At 42.9% G+C, this 26,315-nt stretch overlaps 1 protein-coding gene across 5 annotated transcripts in view; it reads right to left on the reverse strand.

Annotated features, from left to right (window-relative positions):
* The window catches only part of TC2N (tandem C2 domains, nuclear), a 71,088-nt gene that overhangs the window by 35,173 nt on the left and 9,600 nt on the right, over nucleotides 1–26,315 (reverse strand). For 3 of the 5 annotated variants that reach the window (XM_038544111.1, XM_038544108.1, XM_038544112.1), the window contains exon 1: nucleotides 10,112–10,198. The exons of 1 other annotated variant lie outside the window; for it this stretch is intronic. The gene's annotated coding sequence lies outside the window, so the exon portion shown is untranslated. Of the gene's footprint in view, nucleotides 1–2,540; nucleotides 2,604–10,111; nucleotides 10,199–26,315 lie in introns of those variants that run through there. One more of the 5 variants, XM_038544110.1, reaches the window with a different exon arrangement.

Below are 26,315 nucleotides of genomic sequence, written 5' to 3' on the forward strand. Positions count from 1 at the left end.
AGAATTTTATATTTTTCTTGACATGTGTGACACTTGTTCTCTCTCCCCCTCTAGGATATAAACTTTTTAGAAAAAATATTATACTCACTTTCTACTTCACACTCAGCACCCTATATGATGCTGGGAATATAGCAGGAACTTAGCAAATATGTAGTTGACAGATAAGGGAACAAAGCAGAACAATGAGCTCATATAAAAACTCTTAAACTCATCAAACCACATTTCTGACCCCAGTCAGCCTGCAAATACTTTACATTCATCATGAAAGGACTGTGGGAGGACTGATTAAAAATGATTTCTACTGGGCAGCCCGGTGGCTCAGTGGTTTGGCGTTGCCTTCGGCCCAGGGCGTAGTCCTGGAGACCCAGGATCGGGTCCCACGTCGGGCTCCCTGCAAGAGCCTGCTTCTCCCTCTGCCTGTGTCTCTGCCTCTCTCTCTCTCTCCTCTCTGTGTATTCTCATGAATAAATAAATAAAATCTTTTAAAAAAATGATTTCTACTTCTGGAGACAAGATCCTTAAACTTGACGGCCTTGAGTCATCCAAAATGAACTGAAGACTATGAGGGAGGAACGCAGCAAAAGGAACATGCTGGTGTGAATAAGAATAAAGCAAATACAGTTTGCATGGTCGCCTAATAGAGGGCGGAGAGGTGCACACAGAGAGAGCCACAGCCATCAGCAGAGGGTCCCACTCCAGTATTCAGCAGAATACGGGTCAGAACATGCATGCAAGCAAATTGCATAAGTCTGGGCAAAGACGGCCAGAAAAGATTATGAAAGCCATACCAGTACTCCCCAAGGTTGGTAATAATGCCTGTCCCTACCAACCAAACTGGGGAAACCATACAGTTCACAGGATATTGGATAGGATTCTCAGGAGAGCGTTGCATTCTTGGTGAGGAAAAAATAACTGTAAACTAAATGCTAGCCGCTTCTACCTAACAAATTCAAAAAGCAAGACTCAAAAGGATCAAACTATTTCCAAAAAGACTATGTCCCAAAGCAAAACATTTTTAGAAAAATCTAAATGATATCCAGCACACAAAATAAAATTCACAATATTTGGCATCCAATAAAAAATTACCAAATTTGCAAAAAAAAAAAAATAATGAGAAAAATCAATCAGTTCTAGGTCCCACTCAGAAATGACACAGACAGTTAAGGATATTAAAACAGTTTTTTTTTTTTCATGAAATGAAAATTTAAGGAAACTACTGTAGGATTTAAAAGCCCCATACATCAGAAATAATTAAAACAGTTCTGACTGAATCTATATGTTCAAAAAGTTAAAAACTGACATGAAAGATACAAAAAAGTACCCAACTTCTAAAGACAAAAATTACAATATCTGAGATGGAAAATACACTGGATGGGATTAAAAGCAGACTATATATTGGAACAGAAAAGATTAATATACTTGAAGGTATAGCTAAAGAAATTATTCAAAATGAAACAAAGAGGGATCCCCGGGTGGCGCAGCGGTTTAGCGCCTGCCTTTGGCCCAGGGCGCGATCCTGGAGACTCGGGATCGAATCCCATGTCAGGCTCCCGGTGCATGGAGCCTGCTTCTCCCTCTGCCTGTGTCTCTGCCTTTCTCTCTCTCTCTGTGTGTGACTATCATAAATAAACAAAAATTAAAAAAAAAAATGAAACAAAGAGCAAAAAAAGAATAAAGACAAAATAAAAAGAGCATCTGTAAAAAAAAAAAAAAAAACAAACAAAAAAAACAAAAAAAAGAGCATCTGTGACCCATAGGACAATTGTAAGCAGCCTAACTGAAGTCCATGAAAGACTGGGGAAGGCAGAAAAAATATTTGAAAAAATAAAATTCGACCTCTCAACACACACTAAACATAGGAAGTATGATGAAAACTATGCCAAGACACATCATAATAACATGGTTCAAAGCCAGTGATAAAGAGGAAACCTCAAAAGCAGCTGAAAAAAAAACCAACTTGTCTTTTATTTTCTTAAATATAACCCATCATAGTTATTTTTAATTTATTTATTTGAGGGGGAGTGGCAGGGGGATAGGGAGAGAAAACCCCAAGCAGACTCCCTGTTGAGGGTGGAGGGATCTCCCGACCCTGAGATCATGACCTGAGGCAAAATCAACAGTCAAAGGCTCAACTAACTGAGCCACTCAGGTGCCTCCATCATAGTTATTTTAATAATCTATAACTGGTAATTCCAATATGTAAGCTTTTGTAAGTTTACTTCTATATTTTGTTTCTGCTGATTCTTGCTCGGGTTGTCTTATGTCCTGTGCACTTAGTTTATCTTTGACAAATTATTCAGCGACCTTGAAACTTTATTTGTAGAACTTCTTTAACCCAAAGATGAAAATATACTTTCAGTTAATATTTGCATTTGTTTACCATATCATTTTGTTTATTTATTTTTTTATAGTAGTCTCCATGCCCAGCATGGAGCCCAATGTGAGACTTGAACTCACAGCCCTGAGATCAAGACCTGAGCCAAAATCAAGTCAGATGCTTAACTGACTGAGCCACCCAGAAGCCCATTTTAAACTCGTACCTGGGATCCCTGGGTGGCGCAGCGGTTTGGCGCCTGCCTTTGGCCCAGGGCGCGATCCTGGAGACCCCGGGATCGAATCCCACGTCGGGCTCCCGGTGCATGGAGCCTGCTTCTCCTTCTGCCTGTGTCTCTGCCTCTCTCTCTCTCTCTCTCTCTCTCTGTGACTATCATAAATAAATTTTAAAAAATAAATAAATAAATAAACTCGTACCTTGACAGAGAACCTGATTTAAAAATGGGCAAAGGATGTGAATAGATATTTCTCCAAAGATAGATCAATGGCCGATAAACACATGAAAAGGTGCTTAACACCATCAGTTATTAGGGAAATGAAAATCAAAACCACAATGAGCTACTAATCCATGTACACTTAGGATGGCTATAATCAAAACAATAGACAAAAACAAGTGTTGACAAAGATGTAAAGGACCTGGAACTCCCACAGACTGTTGGTGAGAATAAAAAATGGGGCTGCTGCTCTAGAAAATAGTTCAGCAGTTCCTCAAACACTTAACTACAGAATTGCCATATGACCCAAGAATCCAGTCCCTAGATCTCTTATACCTACAAGAATGAAAAACATATATCCACATAAAAACTTGTACACAAATGTTCATGACAGCATGATTCATAATAGCCAAAAAGAGGATACAACCCAAATGTCTATCAACTAACAAATGGAAAAACAAAAGCAAAATATGGCATATCCACACCATGGAATTTTATTCAGCCATTAAAAGAAATCAAGTACTGATTTGTGTAACAACATGAACAGACCTTGAAAACATTACACTAAGTGAAAAGGGAAAGACACAGAAGACCACATATTGTATCATTTCATTCATACAAAATGCCCAGAATCAGCAAATCCATAGAAATAGAAAGTACGTTAGTGATTGCCAGGGGTTGGTGAAGACAGGGGAAATGAGGACTGACTGTGAATGGGTACAAAGTTTCTTTCTTAGGGAAATAAAAATGTTCTAGAATTAGAGATGATGGTATTGCATATGTTTGTGAATAAATGAAAAACCACTAAACTGTGAAAAGGGTGAATTTTATGGTATATGAATTATATCTAAAGTAAAATAAGATATTTTTAAAATTTCATCTTAAAATGTTTTTGGACCACGGAGGTGATGTGAGCCACCCCCTACCACTGCCCATGGACTGGTGGTTACAACTTCCCAAAGACAGGTTTTCTTTCCCTGTTTTATTTGACATCAAGGTAATTTTCCTTGCAGATCTTTAAAAGAGGTAGAATGAGTTTTCACCCTTGACACCACACACCTTTGGAAATCCCATAATTAAGGGCAGAGTCTCTGGTTAGCTGGCCTTGAATAAGCCTGGGGCTGACTGCTAACTACGCCTCCAGTCCTACAAATTCATCAAGTTTTTAACCAAATCTAATCAAGTTCCCCCCTGTTTAGCAAATGCTCTCAGAGCAAATAAGATTTAAGGGCTCCTTGAGTCTCAGATTTTCAGCTTTCTTTTACATTTTGGCATAGTCATTCCTAAGTACCTTTTTAAAAAAATTAAATACAGTATTTAGTTTTAGTATTTAGTTTTAGTATTTAGTTTTAGTATTTAGTTATTTGCAGTATGAAAGCTTTTCCAAATATCTTAACTATATTCCCAAAATGAAATCTCTGTATTTCTTTTTCAAGTTAAAATGAACTCTAGTGAGTTAGGACAGGATTTGCTAAAACAAATGACAGTCTGATATAGTCTACATTAAAGTAGCTTCAGTGTTATGGGGCACTTGGGTAGCTCAGTCAGTTAGGCACCTAACTCTTAATTTCAGTTTAGGTCTTGATCTCATTAGGGTTGAGAGATAGAGCCCCAATGGGGCTCTGTGCTGGGAGTGGAGCCTGCTTAAGATTCCCTCTCTCCTTCTGCCTCTCCTGCCCTTTCTTCCTCTCTAAAATAATAATAATAATAATAATTAATAAATAATAATAATAATAAAAGTAACTTCAGTACTACTTGTGATCCCAGCTGATTATGGTAGATAAGGATTAAAAATATATTCAAGTGATATTACTCAGCCATTAGAAATGACAAATACCCATCATTTGCTTCAACGTGGATGGAACTGGAGGGTATTATGCTGAGTGAAATGAGTCAATCGGAGAAGGACAAACATTATATGGTCTCATTCATTTGGGGAATATAAATAATAGTGAAAGGGAATAGAAGGGAAGGGAGAAGAAATGAGTAGGAAATATCAGAAAGGGAGACAGAACATGAAGACTCCTAACTCTGGGAAACGAACTAGAGGTGGTGGAAGGGGAAGTGCGCGGGGGGGTGGGGTTGACTGGGTGGCGGGCACTGAGCGGGGGACTTGACGGGATGAGCACTGGGTATTATTCTGTATGTTGGCAAATTGAACACCAATAAAAAATAAATTTATTATTAAAAATATATATATATATTCAAGTGAAAAGTTTACTTTAGGAAAAAATTAATTTGAAGAGGAGTCTAATTTTAAACAAACTATGAGTAGGTGACTCGTTTTCGTAGGTATCATGTCTCTTTACACAAATAAAGTAAGTAAAATGGCAGCAAGAATACACAGACCATTGAAAGAAACATACACACACATATGTGAAAACCTGACATACGATGCTTACAGATCCCTGGGGGGAAAAAACAGAATATTCAATAAACGATGCTGGAAAAAACTGATTACCAATACGGGGAAAAAACATGAAACTGGACACCCACCTCACACCACACAAATATCAATCACACAAGGATTAAACACATAAATACAAAAGGCAATATATTAAAGCTTTCAGAAAAAATATCAGACTATATTCTTTCAACCTCAAGGAAGAGACAGAGGTGTTAAACAAGATGCCAAAAGCACAAACCATAAATGAAAAGGCTGATACATTCAACCACACTAGAGAATGCATCCATTAAAAACTACATAAAATAAAACTATGTAAAGTAAAAGATAAGACAAGCCACTTAACTGAGGAAAAGATATTTGCCATATGCATAACTATACTATTTATAATACCACAAATAAATAAATACAACTTCTAGAAATCAAATTTATAAAACTAAAAAAAATGGACAAAAGACATAAACAGATATCTCTTAGAGAGGAATTATGGAAGGTTCCATATCATCAATAATTAAGGAAATGTAAATTAAACCTCTAGTGAAGTACCATTTCTCACCCACCCTAGTGTTGAAAGGAAACAATTCAGATAATTACAGATGTTGTTGGGGCCCTTGGGGGGCTCAGTCGGTTAAGCGTCTGCCTTCAGCTCAGGTCATGATCCCGGGGTGCTGGGATCAAGCCCCACATTGGACTCCCTGCTCAGTGGGGAGCCTGCTTCTCCCTCTCCTCTGCCCCTGCTCTCACTCACTTTCTCTCTTAAATAAATAAAATGTTTTTTTTTATAAATTACAAATGTTGTTGTACAAAGATCTCAAATGTTGAGGAAGGGGACAAAGTGAACACTTAACACTTTGCCTGTGAAAGTATAAACAGTTACAACCGCTTTATAAAATAATTCTGGGGACGTCCAGGTGGCTCAGCGGTTGAGCATCTGCCTTCGGCTCAGAGCATGACCCCAGTCTGGGTATCCAGTCCCACATTGGGGTCCCTGCAGGGAGCCTGCTCCTCCCCCTGCCTGTGTCTCTGCCTCTCTGTGTGTCTCTCATTAATAAATAAATAAAATCTTAAAAAAAAAAAAAAGCCTCTATTATCTAGCAGAACTGAAGATCCACAACTCTACTCTTAGGCCAAGAGACGTGCATTAGAATGGCCATAACAGGTGTGCCTGGGTGGTTCAGTCAGTTAAGCATCTATCTTTGGCTCAGGTCATGATCTCAGGTATTAAGCCCCACGTTGGGTTCTGCACTCAGTGGGAAGTTAGCTTCTCCCTTCTCCCCCAACTGTGCTCTCTCTCTCTCAAATAAATGGATAAAATCTTTAAAAAAAAAAAAAAAAAAGAAAAAGAAAAAAGGCCAAAACAAAATAGCTTTTAACGGCAAAAAGCAAAACTTAAAAAAAGAAAACTGAAAACACCTCTAAATAGCCATTAACTGGAAGATAAATAGGAAGATGGATAAAGAGTGTAAAGTCATACAATAGAATGATATAGAGCAATAAAAAGTGAATGAACAATAAGACATCAACATCGATGAGTCTCATAAATATAATATTGTACCAAAGGAGTCATGGAATAGACAAGACATTATTTATGAATACATACCTACATAATAAAACTATACAGAAAATCAAGGAGCATGGAAAGATAAAGACATGAGGGAAACATACAATCAGGGCTTTGAAAATACTGACGATGTATAATCTCTAAAACATGATATAAGTACAGTGGCTTTTATTTATATTCTCTAAATGTATGGATGTGTCAAAAGTACTATTTTGTACATATGAAATAAATAATTTCTCCTTTAAACAGTAAGAAATGCATGGTCGTGGTAGAAAATGTGAAAAATACTGGCAAACATATGAAGAAAATAAAAAATTACCAATAATCCCATCACCCCCAGATCACCACAGTATTTGAAAGAAAAAATAGGGGTGCCTGGGTGGTTCAGTCAGTTATGCGTCTGCTGTTGGCTCAGGTCATGATCTCAGGATCCTGGGGGTTCAGGTCATGATTTCAGGGTCCTGGGATCAAGTCCTACACTGCTCAGTAAGGAGTCTATCTGCTTCTCCCTCCTCCTCTCCCTCTCCCTGTCCCTCTGCTCATGCTCTCTCTTTCTCGCTCAAATAAATAAAACCTTTTTAAAAAGAAGAGAAAGGAAAAGTATACTTAGTATACTAAGTATTCCTTCCATTATTTTATTTACTTTTTTTACAGCCTTGTTTACGTACTGATTTGCAGTAAATTACACATATTTAAAATACACAATCTCATGACTCAAACATATGTATACTTTGGTGAAAGCATCTTCACAATCAAGAAAATAACACACCAACCCCAAAAGTCTCCTCATAACCTTTTTCCAATCCGTCCCTCCTTACCTTTCCCCTGCCCTCAACCCCAAAGTAACCACTAATCTGTTTTCTGTTGCTTTAGGCTAGTTTGCACTTTCTAGGGTTTTGTCAGGTCCAGTATGAACATAGTTTATGCATAAGACTTGCTGTATTTGGTACAGCCACAAAGTCTTCAAAATGATTTACCAATTTACACTTCTACCAGCAGAGTACAAAGACTTCCAAGTGTTCTATATCCTCGGAAGCACTTGATTATTGGCCTTTTCCATTTTAGCTATTACTTTCATATTCCAAACATAAATCCACATAAAACAACATGTCTGAACAGCAACAGAAAAATTAAACTTTCAATGGTGTTGGAAGTAAAACTCCTTATAAAGAAATTTTCACCTACGAGCATCTTCCCTTGAAAGCATAATAATAATCGAAGCAAAGCCCCTGACATATGCCTCGTGAATTCTGATCTAACCAACATGTCTGATTTCTACAAGAGATAGTAAGAATTGCTGAGATATACAAGAAAGAATCCTGCGAGTTCAATGTAAGCTGGGGGCATTACAGTACTGGAGTGCTGCAGGTGAAGCGCAATCCAACAGTTTGTGACAGTGTCACTTTAACACTGGTAACACCTGAATCCAACAGACCAAAATACCACCAGGATGGTGGTCATAATTTGAATGGGGGGGAAGAGAAAAATCTTTCTTATAACAGTTCTACTCAATATGCTCAGCTACTTGCTCCAGCTTGAGGTGCACTGCAACATATTCCATTGTCCTTATACTCTTTCCAAACTGACTACCAGCTCCCCTCTACCACCCTGTCATGTCTCCTAATCTTTGTTTCTCAAAATAAGGACTCTATTCTCCTTATTATTTCTTCATTTCTATTTACTCCTCAAATTCATTCGTATTTGACTTCCATCCTTATCATTTTGCTTGAATTGTGTTTGCTGAGGTCAATTGACCTAACCACCAAAGCCACTTACTTGATCAGCTCCTATTTTCCAGATCCCCTGACTCATCTGACTGAGACAGATTTCTCTCCTGATGAAAACTCTTTCCTCTCCAGGCATCTATGAACCACTGTCCGCTAGATGTTCCTCCTCCTTCCCTGACTTCTCCTCGTCACTCTCCACAGCCATCTCTATGCATTGCATCACTTAAATGTTGGTGTTTCCCATCCTTGGTCTTCTCTTCTTACTCTACTCTCTTGAATAATCACTTCCACTCCCACGGGACAAACAAACCACAAATCCACCAAGCTTCTAACATTTACAATTCTGGACTTCAGAAAATCCCAATACTAATACATCTGCCAACCAAACAGGTCTGCCAGATGTCCTACAGGAACCTCACTCCTTTTCTCTCAACCTGAATTAATCTCCCAATTTGTTAGCTTTATTCATGAATACAATGATAATCCAAGTGGAACCAATAAAATACCAGGGATACTTTTGAAATATTTTCTTGAAAAGTTTAAAGAAACAGATTTTTATGAAGACTTTTTCACCCAGTTATGAAGGTAATCATAGTCACTGACAAAAACTACAAAACACGAGAGATAGAAGATAAATTCTCCAATCCCAGCTCTCAGAGGCAAGCAGTATTAATTTCCTTCCACAAGAAAGTTTTTAAGCACAATAAAGTTACAGATCAAAACATTAAATTGGCAAATAGAGGATGTTGTTGTTAACTCTCAATATTTTCCAGGCTACTTTTTATCGTATTAATCAGGGGGAAAAAATTTCTCCTACATGCCTACCTGGAGTGAGAATTGGAATAATATTCCAAAACCCAAAGCAATCCTTTCACACGCTGTATTTTAAGTATTCTTAAGGAATCAATGCTTCGGGGTTGGCATCTATCTTGCCCATATCTGGACGTCTACCTGTGTGCAATACCCCCACAAATACCGTTTCCTTTTATTTCAAGGAAGCGACGGCAAATGAAAAAAGACAACTCAAAGAGACAGAAGCCAAATCTAAAACCAAGCTGGATGTATAATCCGTGTTTTGCAAAAACCAGAGGGAAGCGACATTTTAACGCTCCTCTGCGACTTCCGAAGGCTTCAGAACATCACGGTGGCAGACTCTCCAGGGCCAGGAGCGGGCTCCCTCGGCGCCCGGAGCCCCCGCCCCGCCGCTGCGCTCCCCTCCCCGCGGGCCCGGCAGGGGGCCCGGCCTGCCCCCCCGCCCCCGCCCTGCCCACCCGGCGCGCCCATCAGGGCCCCAGCCTCCCCCAGGCTCCCCGGAGCGCCCCCGCCCGCGAGGCCCCCAAGCCGGGCGACGTTCCCAGAGTCAAGGCCGCGCCAAGCGGGGAACAGTGCGCCCCGCGGGGCTGGGGGCGACCGGCCCCTCCGCTGCCGCCGCCGCCGCCGCCGCCGCACCCCGGCTCCCGCACTCCCCGAGCCCCACCCGGAGGCCGGGACCCGCGGCGCGCCCGGGGACGACCCACGGCGCACCCGAGCCGCCGCCCCCACCCCGCCGCACACCCGCGTCCCCGCCGCCCTGCGCCCGTGTCCACGCGCGGCCCCCCGGGCGCCCCCGCCCCACGGCCCGAGGCGGCGCTGCGCGGCCGAGGCCGCTTACCTCCTGCTCGCAGCGGGCACCCAGCCGCCGCCTCCCGCGGGCGCCCAGCCCCGGGCCGCCGCGCCCTCGCCCTCGCCCTCGCCCTCGCCCTCGCCCTCGCCCTCGCCAGCCGCGCCCGGAGACCCCGCCCCCGGCCCCGCAGGCCCGCCCCGCCCCCCGCAGGTGCGCCCCGCCCCCGGCCCCGCAGGCAACCCCGCCCCCGGCCCCGCCCCCGGCCCCGCAGGCCCGCCCCGCCCCCGCAGGTGCGCCCCGCCTCCGCCCCCGCAGGCGCGCCCCGCCCCCCGCAGGTGCGCCCCGCCCCCGGCCCCGCAGGCCCGCCCCGCCCCCGCAGGTGCGCCCCGCCTCCGGCCCCGCAGGCCCGCCCCGCCCCCCGCAGGTGCGCCCCGCCCCCGGCCCCGCAGGCCCGCCCCGCCCCCGCAGGCCCGCCCCGCCCCCGCAGGTGCGCCCCGCCTCCGGCCCCGCAGGTCCGCCCAGCACCCCGGGAGGCGCGCGCCGGGGGCGGGGGGGGCCTCCCCGCCGAGGACCTGGGCGCGCTGGGCCTGCGCCCTCCGGCCCACTCTCCTTCCCCTACCCTGGGCTGCTCGGTCCGGAAAGGCTTACCTGGAGCCGCGCTGAGTTGAGAGTGCAAGGCTCCCACGGGGGTGGGGGGGAGGGGGGAGGAGATTGAAAACGAAAAGAGGTGGAAGGGGAAAGTTACTGGCCTGATGGACTTCTTTGTATAGGGAGGAAGGAACAGTCTTTCTTGCCAGAGGCTGCTCCCTTTTCTTGGAAACTGAAGAACCTTTTCTTGGCTGCCTTGTATTGCTAAAGAATCAGCCTGCTTCTCTCCCCTCTTGTGGCTTTGCTTCTACTACCACCTTGCCAGCCACAGGTACGCTGGAAGGGATCCTAAAGGTATCTGCGGGAGGCCTGGCCACGAATACCGAATACTATGCCGGAATCCCCTGGCCCTCCCTGCTATAGCCTCCCACGGGCGGGGTCTCAGCATTGTTCTTGGAGAGTTGCTGAGCGAATGCCTGGATTATCCGTTGATGAATGAATGGCTCGGGGTTTGAAAGGCTGATGAGGTATACACTAAGGTACAGTCTTTCTCAGAGTGGGTAGGTGGGTTCTGAGGCCCCAGAGATGCTGGAATGGGAGTGGAGGGGAGGTGTAGACACTGAGAGCAAATTCATCCGGGAAAAGAGACACAGCATAATTATGTTCCGTGAGAGTCGCACACTTCCAGGCCCAAGAACTGTGTTTAGGTGCCAAGTTCATTTGACCTGAAGGGTGGCAGGCCAAAATACGCCACTTTAGCATAAGGGTTATTTAAAGTTAAAAGCCCTTGAGGAACAGCAGATACAAGATCACTCGGACCTTCCTTTTCCTTCCTGAAAGCAGAAGATGAAACTCCCAAATGAAAAATATGTTCCCTATGTCAGGAGGGAAGAAGCGTTCTTATCACCAGAGACAGGAATCGCCGGCGATGGAAATCAACACACACAAACCTTCCTAGTCGCTTCCCCATTAGCTGCCTCAGCTCAAGCCCCTTTCTCACTATTTAGGACACTTTGTCCAACTCAGTATATGAATGTTTAGCTCCCACTGCTTGTGATCCTCATTTTCTGACAAGGGCTGCTGTGTACATGTAAAACTGCATGGCTTGCTGTGGGTAATCTGTGTCAATCTAATTCTTGGTGCCCCCCCAGAAATCCTAAAAGGGTGACTGTAAACTTTGCCTCCCCTACGCACCACACAGCTTTCTTCTTGAGAAATGACTGTTGCCATCCTGGGCCATTAGTGTTTCAAGGTACACACTTTGATAAACACTGCTTGAAAGTCCTCGTACATCCACCTTCAATAATTTCACTATTACCAATGTTTGCAGAGTCCTGTACTGTTTACACAAAGCGCTCCCGTGAGTCATCTCATTTAACCCTCACAATTATGATGTAGCTGTTATTGTCCTTGTATTACAGTTGAAAATATTGAGACTCAAACAAATAGTGGTTGCCCAAGAATAGAATCAAGATTGACTCTGGACTTCAGACTCCAAGGCTCTTAAATATGTATTATATAAGATATGTGTGTGTGCACAGGGATGTACATATATGTGTATGATGTGCTGTGGTCACGCGAGGAAAAGAATATACATATTTTCCCTGACATTTTGTATTAGAAAAACTCCATTTCCCACCTGTTGTAGGGGAAAACTCCATTCTTTCCTCCTGTGGTTTTCTTGCCCCTGTGTCTCCTTTACTCCTTGTGCAAAACACTTTCATTCTGATGTTTCTGGTCACCAAGTAAGTGTGTGGAGGTTTCCCCCACATGGCATAATTCTCTGCAACACCAGCTAGATGCCCCGCAGTTCAACTCAAAGCTGACCCTCCTTACCCAGACAGAGCACCAGATCCCACAGGTGCAGGGCTCAGTTCCACAAGACTGACTCCCCGCACCTCACCCCCCAAACATCATGTGCCAGCTAAAAGCCCAGGCTACCACCTGTGCATCTGACCTATAGATCAGAGGTTCCAGTGACCCCTCTCCTCGGGCTCAATCAATTTGCAAGGGCATGGCACAGAAATCAGGGAAACGCTTCCTTATTTTTACCAGCTTATTAAGGGATATGATGAGGGGTACAGATGAACAGCCAGATGAGGAGATATATAGGGCAAGGTCTGGGAGGGTCCCAAACACAGGATCTTCTGTCCCCGTGGGGTTGGAATGTCCCACCCCTCCAGCTTCAGTGTGTTTGCCAACCAGGAAGCTCCCCAACCCCACACTATTGGGATTCTATGGATGCTTCCTCACATAGGCGTAATCACTTACTAACCCCATTTGCAGCCACTCTGTCCTCTTTAGGGGGAGGAGGGCAATAGGTGGGAAATTCCAAGTTTCTAATCTGTGGCTTGGTCTTTCTGGTGACTAGCCCTCATCCAGGAGCCATCCAGCAGCCCACACAGAGTCACTCCTTTAGAACGAAAGATGTTCCTTGTGCTCTTATGGCTTGGAAATTTACATGGGTTTTAGGAGCTCTGAACCAGGAGCCAGGGGCAGAGACCAGTATTTATTTTCTTTTACCTCACACCCTGAAGTAGAGCACTTCCTCGGCCCGCAAGCTCTAGGTGGATGTGTTAGTTATCAAGGTCCAGGACCTTTATGTCTCTTTTCGTCTCCTGCACCCAGACATCATCGTGCAAGGCACAGAGGTGTCATCTGCATGTGCTGAGTGAACAAAGGATGAGTGAACGTGTGAATGCTCAGTAATACCTATTAAACTGGACTGAGAACTTGGTTCCCTAACTGAACAAGCTCAACAACCTCCCCACGGATGGAGAAGTCCCAAGAGAAAGCACTGGCTGAACTGTTCATTGCTTCTGTCCATCTTCCATGTAAAAAGGCCTTCTTAGAGGAATCCACTCCTGTTGACAGATGCAGTTCTCTGAAAACAATGAAACCATTTGTTGTGTTTTCCTTGAAATGGACCTTCTTCCTGTTGTGTGTTGGAGGCAAGGCTACCTCATAGGAACGGAGCCTACAGTCTGCCTCTCTTTGTGTTGCAACATTCCGAGTGGCTTTGGTTTGTTGATTTTTAATGTTAAACATTAACGGCTTTTTAATGTTTAACGTCCTCTATTCTTTGAAGCAGATCTGAGGAGAAAACGATAATTGGGTTGATGTGGATAACACTCTGCTCAGAGTTTGCTATTTCTATTCTTTCATCTGATAGAGACAAATCACTTAATCCCTGTCCTAATCCCTTCTTATTCATCCTTCCTTTAGTGCTCTTTATAAAATGCTAGGTGACTCAGTCTGGCCCTACCTCTTCAGCCCCACCTTCCACTCCCCCTACCACACACTTTGACCTTCAGAATTAATTGTTCCCTAACTTGCCAAATTTGCATGACTGTTCACTCACCCTTATTTTGTGAGTCATCAGTTGACAAACTCCTGTTCATTCAGCTGCAGTATGAAAAGTGAAACTCTGTAACACCCATCCCAGAGTGAATTGGGGACTCTACCTCAGCACTCCACCCACCATGCATCCACGTCTCTGTCATAGCATCTACACAACAATTGCGATTGTTGGCGTCTTATCCCTCTTCCAACTAAACGCATTCTATTTGAGTTACCAATAGACAGGAATTATGACTTTCTGAACACCTAGCAGACCACCTGATGCATAGAAGGTGAACAAGAAAAAAAAATCTTTAAAAGAATATGAACTTGTAGAGCACTTGTGAAGAAATTCCACAAATATAAGTGGTCATACGAGTAAAAAGGGATGGCAGACAGATTTCTGCTTCCCCCAAAATCATTTCATTTTCCGCCTTAAAAAACAGAAGCCTGTACATAGTTACTCATTTATCCATGTGCTTTGTACAACTGATGATCTTGAGCACCTGTGGTGCACCAGGAATAGTCCCGAGTGCTTGCTTCAGAGGGAAAGTGACATTTCAGCAGGGCCTCGAATGCTCATCTAACTTCCGTTCCTTTTCCTGAACATGAAGCTAAATTATGTTGTCCATTCTCCCATACCTGCGGCCAGTTCTCACCAATGGAATTTGAACAGAGGTAGAGTTTCACTTCTGGGTCTAGGCTGTTAAGAACTCCTGAGCCTTTCCCCACTCTTTCCCTCTGCCCGCTCTTGGACCACACTAGACCATTGCTAAAGCCAAAACTGCGACCAGATGGAGTCCAGGTCCCTGACTGACTTCAAAGACCAAGGCTCCCCCCACCACCCGCTAACCTTGACCGGATTGTGATATAAATGAAAAATAAACCTTATGGTGTGAAACACTAACATGTAGGGATGTTTTCTCCCAGCAGGCAGTTTTCCTTACCTGGATTAACCCCACCATAAATGATGGCATACGGGTTCAGACACCAGAAAACTGCTGTCTCCGGCTCTCGGCATTGCATGGCAGACATGAAATGTGAAAATTTAGCAAAGCTACTAAGGTCACAGAGACGTTAAGTTCGCCCCAAGTGGACAAATAAATATCCTTATGATGCGCAGCTCTTTGAGCTCTCTCAGGTGGCCACCAGGTCAGAATGCTGACATTTTGGGGTGGCTGGGTGGCTCGGTCAGGGAAGTGGCTGCCTTTGGCTCAGGTCATGATCTCAGGGTCCTGGGCTCAAGCCCCGCATCAGACTTCCAGGAGGTCTGTTTCTCCTTGTCCCTCTGCCTTTCCCTCTGCTCAGGTGCATGCTCTCTCTCAGACAAATAAATGAAATCCTGAAATGCTGACCTCTTGACCTGAAAGCTAGCACAGAATCAGATTCATCACATCATCTTCATCATCTTTACGAGCCCTTGTAAATCTCTTTGCTCTTTGAATACTTTCTCTAGGTGAGTCCAGCCTCACTCAGAATGGAGCATGGAGTTGACTCTTGAACAGCATGGGCTTGAATTGCACAGATCCACTTATACATGAATTTTTTACAGTACAGTGCTATAAATGTATTCTCTCTCCTTTATGATTTTTAATGGCATTTTTTTTCTCCAGCTTACTTCATTATCAGAACATAGCATATAATACATATGACATACCAAATATGTCTTAATTGACTTTGTTATCAGTGAGGCTTCCAATCAACAGTAGACTGTTAGTAGTTAAGCTTTAGGGGAGTAGTTAAGCTAGACCCAGATGTTTGACAGCTCAAGGGGCTGGTATCCTATCCCCAACCCTGCCTTATTCAAGTGCCAACTGTTTGTTGAAAGATGTAACATAGGAGTGAGAAGATAAGCTCTGAAGGCTCTTGACTACCTCCCCAGGGAGGCTATGTACTAATCACTGGGACACATGCTGAATAAGTGGGACTGTTTGCAGTGGGGTGAGTTTCCTCCTTTTTCTTTTCCTTCCCCCATCTTCTTCTTTCCTAATTGGTACCCAGTAAAGCTAACATAACAGTGGGAAAATGATTGGTCAAAGATGCTCCACTGAGACCTAGAATGATGAAAGCCTCTTTTCTCAATGCCCTTGCCCCAAAGCACTTCCCCAACACATTACCGTCCTCCTCCTCCAAACTCCCAAACAGGAAAAAAAAAAAAAAAAAGGATTTTCTATCAGCAACAACATCAACTCACCTGGGTGGGAAGCTGGTCCAAAGAGGATGAAAGACAGGTGGAGCACATCATGTGAAACTGCCTCAGGATTCCAGAACAAATGCCCCCAGACTAACTGAACAAAGCAGAGAAACATCTAAATCCCTACTTCTTGTGAAGTTGGAAGAAATGATTCAAACCTAAAGTGAATGGCTCAGCATTCTCCTGGGCTCCATCTACAATGGCTTAAACTGCATGAACTTGCTTAAGCTGGAGCTACGTTTTCCAAAATTTCTTTCTCTATATATGGTTCTTTGTTAGAATGACCAAAAGAGGAATTTGAACAAGATTTGGAAAGTATAAATGAAACAGAGATTTTACTGTTGAAAGATTTCCATAATCACAGTGGCAGAAAAACAGAGATGCTGTCAGGTTCCAGCGTGTCCTTACTTCCCATGTCTTGCTCCTCTTCCTAACCACTGGCCCTGCTGACTACCTGAATCCCAGGCCCATGTCCAAAGCTTGACTGAGGACCTACCGGGTTGACAGCTGTCCAAAGACTTTTCCACAGCTCTTCTGTGGATTCTTCTTGAGTGGCTAAGCATGCCCAGCTTTCTAGATGCATTGCGAGTTCTGACTCTCTACGTTCACCTGCATCAGGTCTTCTTGGAGACAGGTTAGACTTTGATCCTTCAGTCTCACTTCCAAACCTTTATCTCCCAATTCTCTCCCATAATTCTGTAAGATCTTACTCTTATATTAGTAATACTCAAATGGTTCTGCTTCTCAGATTGCAGCCCTATGATTTGCCATGCATGTACTTGGCTGCCCAATAAGAAGATTACATGGATTGTACCTTTCTTCCCTTCCCCTATGAAAGAAAAAGTGCTGGTCTTATATATAGGACTACAAAACATGTGGGTAAAATTGCACACTGGTGGAGGTTTCCCCAAGACAGGGTACTTATTTAGAAGCCCACTGGCTTCATAAGTATGACTTTACTGTACTATGGAAGCTGACTTTCCTCATTCCAAGCTTAGAAACTTGCTTCTTTTCCCCTTAGCTTTATAAGTTAAACTCTGCTGAAGAAGAAGTCTCAGTCAAGCTCACTAGGGACCAAACTAGACACTAGGGTCTATTAGTATTGATAGGGCCTGTCTATGAATATAGCATGAGGAATAGAATCATGGTAGGTCCCAGACATTTCTATCTTATGGTCCCAATCCTACACCCCACAGAAACAACCATATGGAAAGCTGAGTGAAATCAGAAGGTTGCCTGGGTGGGGTGGGGGAAGTGGAACCAAAATTAAAGGACTTAGGAGAAATACTGAGTGGTTAATAGCCTCAAGTTATGATGACCATGGGATCCCTGGGTGGCGCAGCGGTTTGGCGCCTGCCTTTGGCCCAGGGCGCGATCCTGGAGACTCGGGATCGAATCCCACATCGGGCCCCCGGTGCATGGAGCCTGCTTCTCCCTCTGCCTGTGTCTCTGCCTCTCTCTCTCTCTCTGTGACTATCATGAATAAATAAATAAAAATCTTTAAAAAAAAAAAAAAAGTTATGATGACCATCATCGATACCACAGAGCAGACTGGCCTGTCACAGTTGCAGACAAGCTGGTTTTGCTCACCCAGGGTACAGTCCTAGTCATAGGCCTTCTCTGTGGTAGATTACAGTATTCACCCCAGTTTTTCATTCCAGACTGTACCCATCCAGTTTGCCATCACTTTGAATTTCCTTCCACTCAAGGAGAGGAATATATTTCCCTGCCCCTTGAATGTGGGTTCAGCCATTTGATTTACTTTGGCCAATAAAGTGATACAGAACTAAGAGTGTTAAAGTTGTGAGCTTAGCTGAAGAGGCCTCATATATTTCTGCTTGCCTTTTTGTGCTTCTGCCAATGCCATGAGAAGATTTTGCCTGAGCCAGCCGGCTGGTCCAAGGAGGATGAGAGACACGGAGCAGAGTCATTCCAGTTAAGCCCAGACTAGATGAGCTAATCCCCAGCTGACCATCAGGACACATGAGAAATAATAGAGGATTGTCATTTTATGTCCTGGCATATTAGGACTATTACACACCAATAGTTTGCTGACATACCCACCCCACCATGATTTTCTGTGGGGACGTGAAGGAGGTGCCCCTACCGCTCTGTGGCCCCAGACTTCCAGACCCAGTGTGCCCAGCACCCGATCTCAAGTCACAAGGTGGCCAGTGGTCAATAAGAGGATTCAGCCTCACACACCCAGTAAAGTTCTGTTTGACATTTTCTATCCTTTTGGTCAGACATAAAATTTAAACATTTGTCACAGCAGTAAAAGAAAAATTTAAAAACTCTTTGGAAGACTACATCGGAACATTAGTGGTTGTTTACAAGTGCGACTCAAACTCGCCATCTGAAATTTTGAAGGCTATCATTTGTGATTTTTGTTTTCATCAGAGTTTTAGGAAAACTCATGTGCCCAGCAAAATCCCCAGGCAGTTTAGGATGCCAAGACTTTCTTTCCTTCTCTTTAAAATTGCTCCAAGTCCATAAGGAGAATTCATGAATAAATGTGGTTGGCAGATGAACCACATGTCCAAAGATGTATTCGTATGACAGTTGCATCTTAATTTGTTAAGTATGCATTGATCTTTATATAAATTAGAGACACTGGTGGAAAGGGAGGTGTCCTCAAAACGCTTTACAGTCTTTTTTTTTTTTTTCAGGCATTCCTTCTTTCCCCATGACTCCCTGCCTTTTGCTAGCTTCCCCCACCCTTCTAGTTTATGAGGGGATGGATGAAGTTGGGATATTTTTTGAGGAAATGTGGGAGGTCTGCAATCCATTTCCTATTTGATGTGAGCTTCACTTACCAGAAGGAAAAAGAAAAACAACCAGGAGAACACACTTCAAGCAAAACTGCTCCATGACTGGCTTTTAAACAGCTATTGTATCACTCTGTGAGGTGACAACACTCTAGGGACAGGACAGGGCCTGCGAGGGCCAGTGAAGCATACTCTCCCACTCCTGAAAAACATCCCCTAAGGAAACAATTTGGCGTTTCCTGCAAAACATGAACTTGCTTGGCAGTCTGACCAACTCACCACCCCTGTTCATCTCATACCGCATGTCTGATTAATAACAATAACTAGTCCGAGAACATAGTGAATACAACTTCAATAGGCAAAGGGGGCCAAGGGGAACAAACAACACCCTCACCAAACATACGCAGGCACACATGCCTGCACCCTTATACGTGTACTTAACATATACATATGCTTCACATATAAAACCACTTAAAAATGTGGAGAAATATAAAACGCCTCAATCAAAACCACTTTGCATTACTGAGAACAGGGTTAAAAATGACTTCCCTCTTCCCATCCAAATATATTTGGAATGATAATAGCTGCTGTTCTCTGCTGACTTATCATATGCCAAGTACTGTGTAATGGTGTGTGTGTGTATGTGTATATATATATATATATATATAATTCTTGTAACAGCCCTGCAGAGTGGGGACTATTGTTCAAATTTATGGAAAAGTAACTTTTCCCAGATCACAAGGAAGTGATGAAGGAGTTGGGATTTGACTCTAAGGCTGTGTGTGACTCTAAAAGTCAACCTCCTCTCATTAAATCACAGGATTGGTCAGCAAACTGAGAAGTCCAGACATAGGAATTGCGTTTACATAAATCCAATTCACGACTCAAGGCCCATTGAAATTGCCATCTCCTCTACAAATTCTTGACTTGTTCTGGCCAGAGCTCTGATAGTTACCAGACACAGAAACCCACTCAAATTAGTTCAAGTAAAAGACAGAGCATGGTACCCTGGGCAAGGAAACAAAGGAATATACTTTTTCAGGAATCTAAGCAAATAGCCCCAGGAAGGACAGGACACAAGGCAGCTCAGACACCCCTTTGCCCCTCATCTTCTGGAGACTGCTTCTTTCTGCTCTCCTGCACATCCTAACCAACTTCTTGGAGTCTCTAATCCCTCAGAGCTGCAGTTTGCACCCAGTTCCACAATGGCAGCCTTGAGGACAACTCTGCCAGACTTTTGAGGTCAGGGCCCATGGCCCAAATGTCCCTTTCCAGGTTCCAGCCATCTGATAAGCTCAGCTCAGATTTTCCACACACAAGGCACAGGTTGCTGGCAGGCTCCTAGAGAACCACATCTTATCCTGATCTATGCAATGCCTAGCAAAGTGCTAAGAACACAGTAGACACTTAACCATAGTTTGCTTTATGAGAGTTCATTGTGGGGCAGGACAATGCGGATGACCAAGAAGAATGCCTTTATTCTTTTCCTTGCCCATAGAAATACTAACAGAACTAGAATGAGAATATAAAATGTGACCACAAGTCTTTAACCTCACTAGCTTAGCTGTAGCTTACTGGAGAAGAAAAAGAATTTGACCCTGAACAGACAATCTAGAGTTCCCTCCAAATCTTACTAAACGAGGCAGCCAGGCCAATAGCTCTATTATTCTAGATTAACCTAGAATAATCCTTCCACCGTACCATATCCTTGCTTTGATTCCTTTCATTTATCACCCATTTAGAGATGTCTACTAGAATTAAAATAAATGACTCTTCTGCTATTATAGTGGTAACCTTGATTCTGCTCCAATTTGCAAAAAAAGAAAAGGGAACAATAAGTAAATAGTTTCAAAATCTTGGTATTAAATTGCTAGTAACAAATTATTGGAAACTGTGCTACAATTGGCATTGTAACTGAAAGCTGTTGATGGAGGACATTGTGCTACCAGCCACTGAGACGACACTAACTGGACCAATGAGAATACTTTCAGCCACAAGTAACAAAAAACAAAAAAAAAACCCTGAAACAGTCATAAAAATAAAGAAATAGATTAACTTGTATGGTGGTTTAAATCATGCTCATAATTCTTTGAAATTCCTCTCATCAGAGGTTGGGCTCTAGGTCCTCTCTCCCTAAGGTAGGCTAACCATAGTGACTGGTTGACCAAGAGAATACTCTGGAAATTAACAGAATGTGGAAATACGGAAATAGGACCTTCAAGGCTAGATCATAAAAAACAGTACAATTTCTCCTTGGCTGTCTTTGGATGCTTGCTCTTGGAATCCAGCCACCATGCTCTAAGGAAACCAAAGCAGTTTGTGGAGAGACCCACAGGGAAAGGCCCACACAGAAAGAACCAAGAGTAAAGACTCTCAGATTGCAACTGAGCCATCTTGGAAATGGATCCTTCAGCCGCTAGTTGAGCTGCCCCAGCCAACACCTTGTGGAGCAGAGATGAGCCCTCCCCACTGAGCCCTGCCCATATGGTGTTCGGGAGCTAAATAATGATAAAATGTTCTTGTTTTAAGCCTCTACATCTTAGGAGGGCTAACCCAAAAGCAAGTGCAAAGGTAGATAGGACTCCTTGCTTTAGCAATCCCATGGTGTATCATTGAATGTTTCCCTTCTCTTTGCTCTGCTCTAGATTATGTAAGCTTTATCCTAAATCAACTTCCATCACATTTGTAGAACGGCTTCCAGGGACAATCAGACCTTGTTTCTCCAATTCAGATAAGGAGGATAGAATGAATTCCCCAAAACTGCTCCTGAAAGATCAACTTTTCCAAATGCCAGCAAATGTCTCTTCCTATCTCTTTGGCCAGAACTGGGTGGCCTGCTCATTCTTGAACCAGTGACTGGCATGGAGGGTAAGATAACATTTTGATTAAAAAGGGCTGCCTTTTCAGTTAAAGTCAATTCCCCAAACCTGACTGCTACTACTTATGGGACAGAATTGATGTTGGGAAGGCCACTCCACTGACCTAAGACTTTTGAAAAGAGGGTCAGCTACATGGGACAGCCCTCAGGTTGTGGCCAACCCCAGCATATGAAAACCAGGAAAAGATTCACAGGATTAGGACTGTCCTGAGTAAACTGGCTTTATACAGATCGTGAGGGCTTTACAGTATACTTTCTAAACCCATTAAGTTAGAACGTTTCCTTTATCCCCTTTCCTGGCATTTTCCATTTTTTTTTTTTTTTAATTTATGATAGTCACAGAGAGAGAGAGAGAGAGAGAGGCAGAGACACAGGCAGAGGGAGAAGCAGGCTCCATGCACCGGGAGCCCGACGTGGGATTCGATCCCGGGTCTCCAGGATCGAGCCCTGGGCCAAAGGCAGGCGCCAAACCACTGCACCACCCAGGGATCCCCGGCATTTTCCATTTTTATCACCTGTCTCCCCTTAATCCTCCATCTACATATTTATACCTACTCTCTGGCAAAGGTTGGCTCAGCAGGAAAAAAAAAATGTACTGTTCAATTTCTGGTAACTTTATCCCAATTTCCCTCAGAAGAATACTCTCCCTGAATAAACAAGTGTTGGTGTCATTATTTTTACTGATAAGATAATTAAGGCTTTGTGCCTTGGGCAGATTACTTCTCCCTGCATCTACCTATTCAAATGAGAAGAGTAGCCAAAGGAGTGATAACCTTCCTAGCTCCAAGAGTTTCTACATCCTGCCTCCTATTTCCTCCAAGATTCATCCAAGCCTGAAAATCAATGTCATTTTGGGACTGTCGTGCTCTATGTTCTTTAGAGTCACCATCTCCCTATCTTTAGTTTGCTTTCACTGCTCTGGGCCATCTCTAAATTCTGCCTTCCTTCTTTACGCAGGACTGGCTAAATGTAACAAGGATTCTTTAACTTTTCTACAAGAGTTTTTCCTGCTCATACCTGTTGGCATTGTGCTAATTCCTTTAAACACAGTACAGTGTTGAGATGGAGTCCAGAAAATATTTATTTTCCCAAAATTGAATAGGTTAGTTCTTGGGGAAAAAATACATGTGTGGATTAAATTTAGGGTGCTCAAAGTGGATATCTATTTATATTCTGATCATAAGAACCACCCTGTCCCTCTCCAAACATGTACTTCTCACAGTAACTGCTATATTTTCCCATGATGTCATCCCACAACCTCCCCCCCCTCCAGTCAGTTGACAGGCTCACAAGAAGCACTTGACCCAATGAACATCCATCAGAATCTTTCCCTAGAATTTTTTTTTTCAAACCATAACCAGGAAGGAGCAGAGAGTCCTCTTTTTAGTGACAGAAGATCCTTTGGTGGCCATATCTCCAAGGGAAAAGTCAACATATAATAAAGGAGAATGATATAGATATTCCAAGAGAAGTAAAGATGGTATAAGAAGTTTCAAAGGCACTAGATTTTTTTGGTTGCATTCAGTCCCAAGGGAAGATGTACCCTGTTTTTTTCCACTGTTTTAGTACATAAGCCATACTGGTTATAAATCCACAAATTACATCTTTTGTCTAAGTGAACACATGTGTAGTTTCTGTCACCCAAAAACAAGGCACTTAACATGAATTCTCAAAAAAACTGGGTCTCTACAATATTCTTTGGAGCTGGGTCTTTGGTATGTTCATTTGATTGTGATTTGCATACATTTTAATTTGCTTTGCATGTTTGCCTCTCAGTATTTGTTTAAAGCAGAAGGTACTGGGGGCTGGGGGTGGGGGGAACCAACATGGGATTTAGAGGCAGAAGACCTGAGTTTAAATTCTGGCTTTCATGCTTTTTTGTGACAGTGCAATAACCTCCCTGAGCCTCAATCTCTTTCCTGCAAATGAGGATAATAATAACAACCTCTCAGGGTCATTATGATGATCAAAATAAGAAAATAAAGAGGGACAGGGCATATTCATCTTTGCACTTCTAATGTCAAACCATAAAGTATGGGACAGTGGTATAGATATTAAATATTCAATGAGTGAAAGAAAAAATATCAAAGTATTCTGTAAACTAAAGCACTATGTGTGAATTAAAATGATTAAGTTCACTTCACAATAGTGGAGTGTATGTATAAAGATTTACATTGGCAGGTTAAGTGGATCTTTGGGCTGAATGACAATTTTGTAACTTCCTATAAGCTTCCTAGAAACAAGATGTGAAGTAAATGGAACTTGTGCCCAGCACCCATCCATCCTCTTTGGTTATTCTGTTTGGTTCAAACAGTGTGTCAAAGTGTCTCTGGTCCCAAGTTCCGAAAGTGGCCAATACTTTGGAGCTGTTAGAGCTATTGCAGAAGCAACAAGATGGAGATGATGGTGAAGAAAGTGGTTATTAAAATGATCCAAGGCCATTTCACTTATGATTAGCACATAAACTTAACCTTTCTTCTGAGGAGGCATCATCACAGCCAAGGCTCCTACAGAACTCTCAGGATGGAAATTGCCCATTTGTGACTCCTTTTTCCCTTCCTAAATGCCTATCATAAAATTTTACAAGGAAGACATGAGGATTCAAGAAACACCATTGCCTGGGGCCATTCCATATAGGGGCAAACAGATCTATACATTGTATTATAATACAGCAGAGAGTAGCCACCATGTCCATAATGATAATCCTAAGTCATTATCAAGTAAAACCTTACACATTGCATAGTTAAGCGACCAAGACAAGAAAGTGGATAATATTTTATTTTTAAAATCCATCAGAATGACTAATATTATTTTAAAGGTTTAGTGCTTCAAAAGGTATATTCTCAATTATCTGAAACAAATCTCCCGAAATTATTGATTTTCCACCTATTCAAGGGGGCCTTAGTTTCGGGGTATCATTACTCATTCAATGGTTCAATAAGTTAGTTGCAGGTACTAGGTGTCTACAACTTAACACTCCTAACCCTTAACATCGTGTAGTAGGTGAAAATGAAACAATCTCCCAATAATAAGTGGATGCTATTGGGATAAAAATGCTTTGCCCACTAACTTTGACTTCTTCCATTTATAAGGGAAAACATCGGTGGCCAAATTTCCTACAGCAAAGATTGTTGGAAAAAAAAAAAAACAAACAAGTTCTTGTGGGGCCTTAGGTATTCTTTTAAATCCCCATCAATAGAGCACTATCTTATCGTTAATTGTTTGAAATAAATTATTATTCTATTTTCCTACTTTCATAGACATAATATTATATGTGTGCTTTAACCTCTGCTGTACTAATGAACCATACAGAAGAAACTTGCCTGGCATATTTAAGGAGCAGTGAGAGGGCCAGAGCAACTGGAGCAAGAGAAAGAGAGGAAGAAGGAGAAACCAAGGACAGAGGAGCATAGGTAGGGTTCAGGGTAAAAGAGATAGCATGAGCCATTGTAAAGACTTCTGCTATTATTCTGAATAGGCTGAGAAGCCATTGGAAGTTTTGGAGTAGAGCAATGACATGAACAGATTTAACTTTTATTTGGATCACTCCAGCTGTTGGGTTGAGTGGAAATGGCAGGGAGATGGTTAGCCCACTAAGAGGGGAGTGGCTGACACCAAAATAATAGCCATGAAGGTGATGGGTGTGAAGGTTGAATGACAGAATGCGAGCAAACACACAGCATAATGATTGGCACAGTCAGTCCTCAGCAGATGAGGGCTATTACCAGTATGATGGCATTCTGAAACCCAAGACTTACCGATAAATGGTTGGTTAATCAATGGCAGGCCCAGCTGTGTGATTACAAGTCAGAGTCAACATCAGAACTAGAAAAGGAAATTTTTTAACATTTCTGCAGAGATCAACCAAAATGAACTGAAATTGAGTCAAAACTAAAGGGCTTATGCTTCCCCTCTTTGAACTGTCTGCTTGGATTGTGTAAAAAAAAATTCTACACACACAAACACACACACACACATACATACAAATACACACGTGAAAAACCTGTGATCTAAAATGTTGTTGAAATGTTGCAATTGCCCAGAATCCAGCCTGGCCTTGCAGCACTTGCAGATATTAAAAATCATTTCTGTGCTTTTACATTTTTTGGTTTAACAAGCACAAGAGGCCATGAACTCCAATATCTGAAGCAAACGTGTTAAACATCTGCTATCTGGCATAAGTTTCTCCTGTGGGATGCATTGTTTGTGCAAACTTTTATTGAATAAAAAAAAGTAAGGACTGAATTTCAAAATATTCGTGTAACCTAGTAAGAATATTTCTCTGAAACCAGAGTCAAAACACAGAGTTCTTCAAATCATTAAATAAACTTAATTTAAAATCAGGCTAGAAATCAGTTCTTAAAACAGAGAGCATCTAAAGGAAACCAAGCTTATGGATCCAGAGCTCTCATGCTAACCAGGAGATGGCTAGTCTAAATTAAATGGATTTTTCCAGGCTAATGGCTGAGCCTCACCACCACTCTG

This window comes from Canis lupus, chromosome 8, assembly GCF_011100685.1.
Source record: "Canis lupus familiaris isolate Mischka breed German Shepherd chromosome 8, alternate assembly UU_Cfam_GSD_1.0, whole genome shotgun sequence".
NCBI classification, from domain to species: Eukaryota; Metazoa; Chordata; class Mammalia; order Carnivora; family Canidae; genus Canis; species Canis lupus.